Below are 12,356 nucleotides of genomic sequence, written 5' to 3'. Positions count from 1 at the left end.
CTTTATCAAGTCCCTGTTTTATATATTCAGTTCAGTTCCTCTCCTTTAAACTGGCTTCTTCTCCTTCTTTACTTATCAGTATATGTAGCGTCTTTCATTCTGAAAAGATTTTAAACTCTCCCTGATCCTAGGGTCTCCTATTTTCACTGTATTTCTTCTCTTCTTATTCATGATTCTTCAGTGAGTCATCTCTGCTTTTCAACTCCCATTTTTTAATATCTACCCCTTTATCATTTCACTGATATAGAGCTTCTCAATAAATATCATGGAATTGCTCTCACCAATTACTAAAAGCCTTGTAAATGCTGATCTCAAGGGAAAATTTTCAGGCCCCATTTATTGGGTCTCTGTATTGCATTTAAATAGGCAGAACATTAACACATTCATGACATGTTTCATTTACTTCCCTGACTCTGTGAAGTTATACACTTAGCCTTCACTCTCATTTGCTTTCAAGGACTCTTCTTTCTGCACATACATGTAACATATAACCTTTAAACTTCTAACTTCAGTCCAGTTCTCATCCATTGACTCCTCTGTGAACAATATCACTAGTCTTGTGGTTCTGTTACTTATTGTAAAAACATAAAATGCAAGCAGATAAGCCCCACCAAAAAATTAAAGAGAAAGAGTCCTTTAAAAGTCAATTATATTTACCAAATAACTGACCTCATATATTATTCAGAAACAGAAATATTAAAATAGTAACAAAAAATTCAACTGAGAAACGTCTAAACAGCATGTGACATAAAAGTCAGTGACAGCTAATCTTTGATCATTCTAGTTATGAGAAAGATTTTAGTTATTTAGCAGGTTTTAATTTAAAATAACATATATGTAAGTATATTGATGGTTCTGGCATTCAGAATTATTTTTAGTTTTGAGCTATAGAAGCCCAACTGACATTGGTTTAATCAATATTTCAGCTCACATAATTTTTGAAAAGATAAAGATCAGATGCTGCTGAGTTCAGGTTGTCAAAGTGTACCATGTTTCTTTCTCAGATCACTTTCCCTATGTGATAGGGACAGAGTAAAGGGACAAAGTAGGAAATTAAATAGTAAATATCTCTAGGGGATTATAAGTAAAGAGAAAAGTACAGGAGACCCCTGTAAGTTGATGATTACTCAAGAAAGCTCAACCACAAAACTGTGAAGGCTTGCTTAGCAATAAAACTATGCAACAGAAGCATCAGATATGCCCCAAAACAATAAAACAATAGTGACGTGAGACCCTCACCCACCCAGTGAGCTCGGTAAGTTAACGATCGCTAGGGCATGCTCTCTTCACACATAAAAAACAATAATTTATGGAAAGGTGGCATTTCAGAGTGAAAGACCCTCGTTGTATTTAGACCTGAAATAATGTTTCCATAGTGCCATGATAGTCCTTGACTTGGCTTGACCATGTAGGGACAAGAAAACCCCTCTCCTGATGGAGGAAGAGCTGATGATGAAACTTGATGTCCGTTTAAATGAGGAAGAAGGCAGTCTTTTCTCCCTTTTCACTTTTCTTTTGATTATAAAACTCAAGACATGGCATCCTTTCACCCCTCTCCTGTAGGATGTCTCACAAGCATCCTATTCTAATATTACTTCTTATCTATCACTTTGCCTCTCACTGAATTCTGTTTTGTGCTAAGACATAAAGAACCAGAGCTTCTCAGCTGCTGCTGCTGCTAAGTCGCTTCAGTCGTGTCCGACTCTGTGCGACCCCAGAGATGGCAGCCCACCAGGCTCTTCTGTCCCTGGGATTCTCCAGGCAAGAACACCAGAGTGGAATACTACCTAGTGGTTTCATATGCATAAACTTCATTTTCAGGCTGAATATCCTCAACTGGTAATCAAGACATGGTCAACTCAAAGTTTATATCTTACCAGCTAAGTATCTATACCTGGTAACAGTACAGTTCTCTCAATATATTTGACAGAAGTTTCAAGAAGGATTCTCAACAGCCTGGCCTATGTCATAAATCCACTCAGGATCATTTGCTATGACCAAGAGTCACAGTTATGAGTCACAATCTCAGTCAAGGTCTGAGAAAATTGTTTGCATGGATTAAGGATAGTGGAGAATAGTTTCCCCAGAGGTAAATCAGGGTGGTGTGTTACCAGAAAACTGATATTTAAAGTCTTTTTTTTTAATCATCTCAACAAAAGAAATTATTCACATTATTCACATTTTTTGAAGGATAAACCAAAATTCAGAGGTATTAAATTCAGTCACATAATAACAAGTGGGATTGGACTTTAATTTCTATTTTTCATTCTAAAGTCAGTATCCTTTCCACATTCCAATGCTTCCAATTTTCCTGCTCATCAGGAAAGAGATTACAGTTTTAGTGAAAGTACTTTACTGAAACCTTCAATTAATGAAAATGCAAGTATACAGTTCTCAATTCTCATGTTCTCACTTATGATCAGATTATTACAATGTACATCAAAATAGAAACAGGAACTAAGATACTCACAGTCACTATCTTAAAGAACAGCTTTATACACTCATCCTGGCTTTAACATATATATATATATATATATATATATATATATATATATATACATACACACACACACACACACACACACACACATCTTCCTCAAATGGTTCTAAAATTGCTTTTATGCAGCTCATGCCATAAACTATAGGTAAAAAGCAGCAGCACCCTCTGTGCAAAGCTTGATGTCATAATATCACCATGGCAACAATATCTCTGCAATGTGGAGATGCAATTCTTTCCTGAAAATTAATCAGCTGCAGTGACAATCATAGTTACTATCTCAGGCAAGTAGTATAGATACACCTAAGACCCCAGAGAATCTTCCAGTGTCTGTATCCATTAAATAAGACGACAAGGTTTTATTAAGAAAATAACTGTCTGAAATCAAAATCCTAAAACTTCTATTCCTAAAGCATCTCACAGGATATACTCATTTATCACATGTACTCTAAACTTCTTAAAAATTGCATTTAAAAGATATTTCCACATATCGACACTTTAATTTTTAACTGATTTCTTTAAAGGTTATTAGTTGCCTAAAAATTTATGCTTAATAAAAATGTCTTGAGAAAAAGGATGTGAAATAAGAAATTAGAAAAATCCATCCTAATTATATTTTGAAAAAGCAAAAATGCCTATTTTTCAGCCAAACCTGTGGCTGGAGCTCTCAGGACACAGTTAAAAGGAAGAGTTGATTTTATTGAGAGATGCAAAAGTGCAGTGGAAAAAACACAACTCTGGAGTGAAATAAACTGCTGTTTAAATCCTAGAGATAGTATAGTGGTTTAATGGTTTAATATATAAAATCACTAGCAAAACCTTCCACATAAAGTTAGAAGAAGAAAGTGATAATACTGTGTCATCAGATAAGCTAGACCATGCAATAAAATCTAACATCTATTCAGTAAAAATAAATTCTAGACGAGAACTTACTCAAACCTGATTTTAAAAAACATATTTAGAAAAACCTACACTAAGCATTACAATAATAATTTTTTTTATTCCTTTAAAATCAAGAATGAGACAAGCACACTGGCAAATTTGCTGGTTTGAAAAGTAAGTCTTCCAAGAAAATAATCAATGAATGAATCAATGAATGGCATAATCTGTGATAATTTTATAGAAAAATGATAACACTTTAGTGAAGTACTGGGCTTTCTAGATGACTCAACAGGTAAAGAATAGCAGGGCAGTGCAGGAGACACAGAAGATGCAGGTTTGATCCCTCAGTCAGGACGATTCCCTGGAGAAGGATATGGCAACCCACTCCAGCATTCTTGCCTGGAAAATCCCATGGACAGAGGAGCCTGGTGGGCTAGAGTCCATAGGGTTGCAAACAGCTGGACATGACTGAACAGCTAACATTTTCTTTTTTAGTGAAGTACTAAAGAAGACATATGGAGAAGGCAGTGGCACCCCACTCCAGTACTCTTGCCTGGAAAATGCTATGGATGGAGGAGCCTGGTGGGCTGCAGTCCATGGGATCGCTGAGAGTCGGGCATGACTGGGCGACTTCACTTTCACTTTTCATTTTCATGCACTGGAGAAGGAAATGGCAACCCACTCCAGTGTTCTTGCCTGGAGAATCCCAGGAATGGGGGAGCCTGGTGGGCTGCCGTCTATGGGGTCGCACAGAGTCAGATATTACGGAAGCGACTTAGCAGCAGCAGCAGCAGCAAAGAAGACATATAAGGGGTAAACATATTCTGCTTATAGACAGGAAGGTAATATTTACAGATATTTATCCTTTCCAAACTGATCTATAAATTTATGTAATTCCAATCAAAATCCTAACAAGGTATTTTCATAAAAAATAAGCTAACTTAAATGTTTCATAAAACAGCAAAAAACAAAAACAGAAAAATATTCCATAAAACTGATGATTAATGAAAATATTACCCAACAAAATAGTAAGATTAGAGATCTGATAGCAATCACTGATATAAATGTTATACATCGATTAAAAAGAAAAGCAAAGCAGACAAATAGAACACAATCTAGAAATCAGAATTTGACCAACACTCATTAAAAAACGTGATTTCTAACAAAGACGGTGTTGCAAATCAGCAGGGAAAGGGCAAACTATTCAGTAAAGGGTGCTGGGGGAACATTCCATATAAAAAAGTGACTCTGGATCCCTACCTCACACTACTCGTAAAAACCAATGCCAACTATATTCAAATATGTAAATACAAAAGCGAAACATTCTGACTTTCAGAAGAGACTGTCATCTCCCTCTCCTGCTGTCTCCGAGTGCCATCTGTATGCTAGCTCGGTGCTGCCTCGCATCTCTTTGGAAAAGGGCAGCTAAAGCTACTCCAGCATTCACTTGGCCAATAAAAAGCCCATGTGTGGAGTCAGGACTGAGAATGAGGATCAAGTTAATTTGAAGTGGCAGGGCAGACACTACAATGCAGTTTAAAATCAAAATGTTTAGAGCACTTAATAAACTAATGAAAACATATTGTGAACAACAGGACTTTTCAATAAGGCAGATCAGCTCCTGATTTGGTGGGCAGCCAATCAATAAAACAGACAACCTGCAGAGCTGGAAATGGAGAATGCAGATGTTCTCAGTGTGTTCTAGCAGCAGATAGAGGTGTCTAGTAAACAGAGAAAGTACTTGCTACTTTTCTCTACCTGTGCTCGCAAGTAAGGCAATGTATTCTAAATGAAAACAAACAAACAAACAAAAAAAAACCCACCCTGATTTGGTTTCAACACACTCTGACCACTGTGGTAGGTTTCTTTGGTCTTTATTTCCCCCCTTCTTGATTTACTTTACTTGTACATAAATAAGTGATGTAAGCAAGCAGGTACACTGTTATTTTATTTTCCAAATAGACAATGAAATGCAAAGCTGGGAATGAAAGGGGTTACTCAGCTCTCATAAATTCTGATATGACCCTTACTCCTTTAAGCTTTTGTAATTAGTCCCTTGCAAATAAACTATCCTAATTTGAGTGAGACATTTATTTTCTTGGACTCTGATTCATACACCTATTTTCCGCAAGCTTGGCACCAAATCAGAACGCTTGGTGGCAAAATCCATATGACTGTCCATTGGTTGGTGTGATCTGTTCTGACTGAGGTCGGCATCTGAATTCTTAATCTTCAGAGAAGAGACCAAAATTAGATACAAGGTCCTAAGTGTGTTTCTAGGAATTAGGAAGAGAAATAATGAAGTGAGTCTGGGGGAACCTCAGTTCTAAACATTGGAAAATAGTCACACAAAAACTATATGTAATCCATATGTAACAGAATGGAAGCAAGCGTATTGAACACCTATTTATTTAGGTAATAAATTTCTTTCTTGCATACACTTGAAATTTTATACAAATATATTTTTAATCTGCTTGTATATGAAGACATTTGTTAACAACAGGAATTTATTTATGGTGTAAAGTATAAAATCTTATTGCTTATATATTTTAATACAAAAATATGAGAACAAACCAAAAATTAAAAAAAATAAGATGATGCTGTATTTCTCTGGTCTCAAGGCCCCTTTAATTTCAAGCATTAAAGTTATTAGCTCTGCAATTACAAGGTCACAAGCAAGGATGTCAGACCGAGGAAGTTTTATTTCTGAATGGCTTGTAAAGTTAAAGATCCTTAAGCATGCTGATCACATCTGGGAGGATCTGTTTTGCTGTACTATTTTTCTTTGCTGTCAGATCATTAGAAGTATTTAAATTGTATTTTTTAAGCCTTCTGCTCTTCTCCAGTCTCTGTGTGTGTGTTTTTAATTTGTTTCTAACATAAATGACAGAAGACATTTCACAACCCAGCTCTAACTACTTTCCCAGTGTCACCTCCTATTTATCCACCTAACAGCCCTTCCCCTACCTCTCGCTACTACTGGCACAGCCATACCTCAGTACTTCTATCTCAGGCCATGTCACTCATCCTCTCTTACCTGTGCAGTACATCATGTCTCCTCGTCTAGAAAGCCCTCTTCCTCTTTTTCACTGAACCCTTTCTAGCAGCTGCCCCTTGATGTTTTCTCCCCACTCCTTTTCACACGAAATTGACTTCAGGTCAGTTCAGTTCAGTCGCTCAGTCATGTTTGACTCTTTGTGACCCCATGGACTGCAGCACGCCAGGCTTCCCTGTCCATCACCAGCTCCTGGAGTTCACTCAAACTCACGTCCATCGAGTCGGTGATGCCATCCAGCCATCTCATCCTCTGTCATCACCTTTCCTCCTGCCTTCAATCTTTTCCATCATCAGGGTCTTTTCCAATGAGTCAGTTCTTCACATCAGGTGGCCAAAGTATTGGAGTTTCAGCTTCAGCATCAGTTCTTCCAATGAATATTCAGGACTGATTTCCTTTAAGATTGACAGGTTTGATCTCCTTGCAGTCCAAGGGACTCTCAAGAGTCCCTTGAAGCTAAAGGCAAAGGAACTGTGTTAGGGCTTTGGTGTATGCAGGGACCAGAAACTCCTTCCTTCTTCCCTACATTGTCCTAGGCAAGTGTTGTCAACTCTGCCCTGAGATATTATATTGCCCCTAAGTCAACCTGCCATGCGTGTTGTGAGAATCAACCATAAGCCAGGTACCCTGCTAAGCTCTGGCAATATCAAGATTGCCAGGGAGGCAGAGCAAACGGGGTGGAAGACAACAGGCATCCGGCAAAGAAGCACATTACAAAGGCCTCTCCTAGAGGCACATGTCAAAGGCTATGAGCACACAGATGCTGCCATCAAAGGCCACGGCACGTGGGCAGGAAAGAGTTAAAGACATTTCCTGCTGGCTGCCGTCTGTACCCTACCACAGCAAAGTCACATTCATACAGTTTCTGTTGGTTTGGGAGAGAAGACAAAAAGAGGTATCTTAGAGCAAGTAGAATATTTTCTGGTGGATACCAATCTTTCTGCAGCCCTTTTCAGAACACACAAGAGCCCCTGTGGCTATAACAAATTCTGGATGACAGAGCTCATGACAACCAGGTCTCTCTCCTTCCTAGCATGTGGTATGGCTGCAATTTTGATTTTTTTTAACACTTCATTGTTTGATGATTTCCTATAATGCTGAACTGTTACAGCCACAAAGCGAGATCTATGCTTATTTTTCCCATTTTTGTATCTTCAAAACCTACCACAATGTCTGCCCCATTAAAATGCTCAACAGATATGTCTCAAAGAAGAGTCAATAAGTAATACTATTATCAGCTCAACAGCTACATAAATTTGGATACACTGTCTCATATAATTCTTATAATAATTCAATTTTAAATAATAGGTAATTCAGTCTTTGACAGCTGGCAAATGGCAGGTTAAGATTTAAATTCAGATGGGAGGGAGGTTCAAGAGGAAGGGGATATATGTATACCTGTAGCTGATTCATGCTGATGTTTGGCAGAAAACAACAAAACTCTGTAAAGCAATTATCCTTCAAGTAAAAGTAAGTAAAAATTTTAAAGACATTTAAATTTGAGTTTGTCTGGCCTTGTTGCAACCACACTCTTAGTTCTACCGTAAGAGGATAAGATTCATGTCCCTAACGAAAAAAGGAAAGATGGTTGATACAGCAAGTTTCCAGAAACAGCAGGAGGTGGAAGCAACAGACAGAACGAAGAGTCATTTTTAGAAAGTCCATCTGATACCACATGCAGAAAAGCTGAATTCCTGCCACCTCCTATTCTACAATGATGAAACCACTTAAATATTCAAAATAGGAAAACCGTTCAGTCAATTATGGTACATCTATATGATGGAACACTATTTAATCATTAAAAGTCATATTTTACAAGAATATGGGAAAGTGTTCAAGATAATCATTAGGTAGAAAAGGCAGATTATAAAATAGACTGTATACTGTGACTCCCCCAATTTTATTAAAGTATATATAGCACATGCTTTAACAGATGGTACACACACACATACACACATTTTAGAACAATACACATCAAATGCCAAAGTGTTATGAGTAAAACTACAAATTATTTAAATTTTGTCTATTTTTTATTTTTCCATAGTTTCTATAAAGATCAAACACTTGCAATTCAAGCACAGTTCAGTTCATTCGCTCAGTCGTGTCCGACTCCTTGCGACCCCATGAATCGCAGCACACCAGGCCTCCCTGTCCATCACCAACTCCCGGAGTTCACTCAGACTCACATCCATCGAGTCAGTGACAATTTATGATAAATATACAGATAAAAGAAACTAAGCCAAAATGTTGTGATTTTTCTGTGTATGGGTAAAATAATTATTTTACTTATAACCTTCCTATATTTAAAAAATTAAAGCAACAGAAAAGGTTTGTAAGACTGAAACAAATCCCCCTTCGATATGCTTTGACGATGCTCAAGATGCAAATACAAGTACTCTCTGTTCCCTCTCACTCCTTTCTGCGTGATTCCACTGCCCACACTGATGTTCTCAGCAACTTCTGTATGTTCACAGTTGCATTACTTTTGGAGCTCCAATCATTTGTCTAACATGTTTATATATCTCAATAACATGGACCCTAAAATGAACAAATGGTTTGCCTCCAGAACATTGCTAACACCCCAGAGTCCCTGAGGAAGTCCTAGGTTTATTTTCACAGCCAATTTTTGTCTTTTGACTGCCCTGGGTCCTGGCTTCATTCCCAGATCAGGTCTTGGCTCCTGCTAGGAGTCAACCAACTACTGAAAATGCAGAGACTTAGGAACCAAAAGACCAGAAAAGAAGAGCTTGAAGAGCCAGCCCACCAACAGGCTGTATCTGGTTGGGGAAGCAGAACAGAGGCTCCTGCCAACCATCAGAGGGATTCCAGGACAGGCCTCAGAGCCCCTGAGACAAGCTACAGGAAGGTCAGAGGTGGAAATGCTCTGAACTGAATCCTGACTATAACCTAACAGCAATTTTTCTCATTTGATATGTTCCAGGAGGTCCTAGCTTTAGTGATAACTCCTGCCATCATCAGGTAATGAAAGTCCTTTCTGCCTTGTTAACTGCCCCAGTAGAATGTAAGTTGGCCTAGTTGCCTAAAAGTCTGTACCCAGTGTAGAGGTTACCCTGAGATATGTATAGGTTCCTAATAAGATAGCAGGATGGTCCTCAACCCTCCTACACACTCTGAAAACCAGGCCTTTTAGAAAGCCCAAGAGCTTTGCTAAACTAAGAGGGTTGCCCCAGGGTCAGCTTTCTTATGTTCACAGACGCAGAGTATTAAGCAATAAAAGAATAAGAGGCGTGTTGGGCAAATAACATAGAGATGTAGCTGTCATTTAGTCACCAAGTAATGTCAGATTCTTTGGTGACCCCATGGACTGTGGCCTGCCAGGCTCTTCTGTCCATGGAATTTTCAGGCAGGAATACTGGAGTGGGTTGCTGTTTCCTTCTCCAGGGGATCTTCCTGACCCAGGGACTGAACCCATGATTCCTGCCTTGGCAGGCAGGTTCTTCACTGAGCCACCAGGAAAGTCCCATATAGATATGGAGTATTGAGCAATAAAGGACAGAAAACCAGCCTGTCCCAGAAATTGGAGGCTGTGGTTTCAGGTACAGCCTCCCCCCAGCCCCCATCTGTAAGTGCAAGAGGGAAGAAAACCTTTCCCAGCAGAATTACTGGGTTAATACAAACATTTTGTTTCAAGAAGAGTTTTCCCTTTCAGAAGTATCCTCCATTTTGATGTATCAATATTACTTTACTCTAAATTTAACCTAGGCCAAACATTTAATATTACTCCCCCTCACTTGCTGGAAATGTTCTATATATTTAAAAGTAAGAAATCCACAAGGAATTTTTGGGATATTACAAGGATTGTAATAGCAAATACATGACTGTAATAGCAAATACATGAACTGACACAGATGATAAAATGTATAGAACTTAATACACACTTATATACCAACAATTCCAAGTAAAATTGGGGAAATCAGAATATCTTTGGACTGTATATATGTCAATATCCTGGTAGTGATACTATGCTGTAGTTTTGCAAAATGTCATCATTGGGAGAAACAAGGCAAAATGTACAAGACATACCTTTACATTATTTCTTAAAAGTGTATGTTAATCTGCAATTACCTCACATTACAAATAAGCTTTAAAAATAAAAGTAAATCAAGCAAACAGTCTGCTAAATAAAATATATTCCATCACTCCAACCTGACTTTGAAAAAATGTACATAACTACCAGAATTCCAGGTTCAAATTTCAAGTCCTCTCATTCTTGGACTTTTACACAGGTGTGTGGCTGCCCCAGGATCCCCAGGGATCCCCGGGGTCCCCATTCCAGGTCACCCCTTCTCTCACCTTCTTACCAGCACTGCACAAGAGGTCTGAAATGCACATTTGTGGCCAGCCTTCTAGAGGATCACGTTATCTGTTTACACACCCCTCCTCAAGCAGGACCTCTTGGCCACCTCAGGCAGGCTCTGAAAGCAGGCTCGGAGTCCTGTGAATGGGAAATTCTGGGGTTCTACATGTTCGGAGCTCGTCTTTGGGGTGGAGGGGGGGTGCTGCAGGTCCTACATGGAGACATCTCCTTGGCCCTACCAACTTTTCACACCTTGCCAAGAAGCATAGTCAGAAAGGGCAGGGGGCTGCTCCCAGGGCATCGACCTCTCGTCAAAGTTTAAGCACATGCTAATCATTATTACCATTTATAAATAAGAAAATTGAGACTTACAGGAATTATGCCTCTTGCAGCTGAAAACTGCCGCTTTTTCAGCCAGTTGCCAGCTAGATTTGTCGGACTCCAGAGACTTGTTGAAAATCTGAGTGTGACGTCCATTTTACTATCTTTAAGGCATCCACCAAGGGCCTTCCTATCCTTTCACAGCTGTTGTAGTCATGAGCCAGACATATAAGCTGCCTTTCTCAGGACTTGTGTCATTCAATTAATGGGACAATTATTGAAATTGAATTCAACTGGCATTCATTGAGAGCCTACACCATAGTCCTTCAGATGCTGTCACTATTCACAGGGCCAGTTCATTAATCTTGATTAATTCAAGGTGCCAAGGCTACAACATTAAAAATAGACGCTAGACTTAAATAAATGTTATGCTGTCACCAATATAAAGACTAATGCTTTAGCAGGCATTTGTAAGACACTTTGAAGCAGTTTTCTCTCTTTTTTTTTTTTTTTATTATTTCCACAAATTCGTCTCTAATTCCTAAAGAATAAACAGGATGATACAAAACACATGTCCTCCTTTCCCCACATAGCCAGACAGAAAAGGGACACAGAGGAAGGTGGCCAGTGGAAAGAAAGAGGAGTAGAGAAAAATAACAGCAAGCTTAAGAGTTTGAAGTGCTTTCTAATTTGTCAACCCCAGCCATTCCAGGACCTCTTTATACTTTAAAAAATGTCAGAGATACCCCTACTCCCTCAGGTGGCCTCAATATTTCCTGCTGATAAAGCAGTTTTCACACTGTGATACTGACTTCACCCTACATCAAATTGAGTGAGATGAGAGGCCCATTCTACCAGCTAGGGAAAGATAAATTCTTCTTCTAGCTCAGAGGCAAAATAAGGGAGACCTCCAGAAACAAAAAAGGCGGGGGGAACTCCCTGCCACGGAGCACCATGCTTGACTGAGCAGTACCCTATGGAGCCTTCCTGGGACAGACCCCCGCCCCTGCACCTCCCCATGTCCTCCACCTGCCTCTTGTTTGTCGAGCAACTTTATCCTCCTAAAGCCTTCCCTGGGTTGCAAAGAACAAATTTAATCAGGGAAGTGAGAAAATACAGAAATGAAAACAATGAAACAAGAAAAAATAATAATTTTTATTATTATTTAGTTTAGCCATTAAACAACATCAAAAACTTTGAGTTCCTCCCCAAGGAGGAAGGCATGGCAACCTACTCCAGTACTGTTGCCCAGAGTCTGTGGACAGAGGAGCCTAGCAGGCTGT

Source organism: Capricornis sumatraensis, chromosome 2, assembly GCF_032405125.1.
Source record: "Capricornis sumatraensis isolate serow.1 chromosome 2, serow.2, whole genome shotgun sequence".
Lineage (NCBI taxonomy): Eukaryota > Metazoa > Chordata > Mammalia > Artiodactyla > Bovidae > Capricornis > Capricornis sumatraensis.
The sequence above is the reverse complement of the archived record's forward strand: the minus strand, read 5'-3'. Positions refer to the sequence as shown.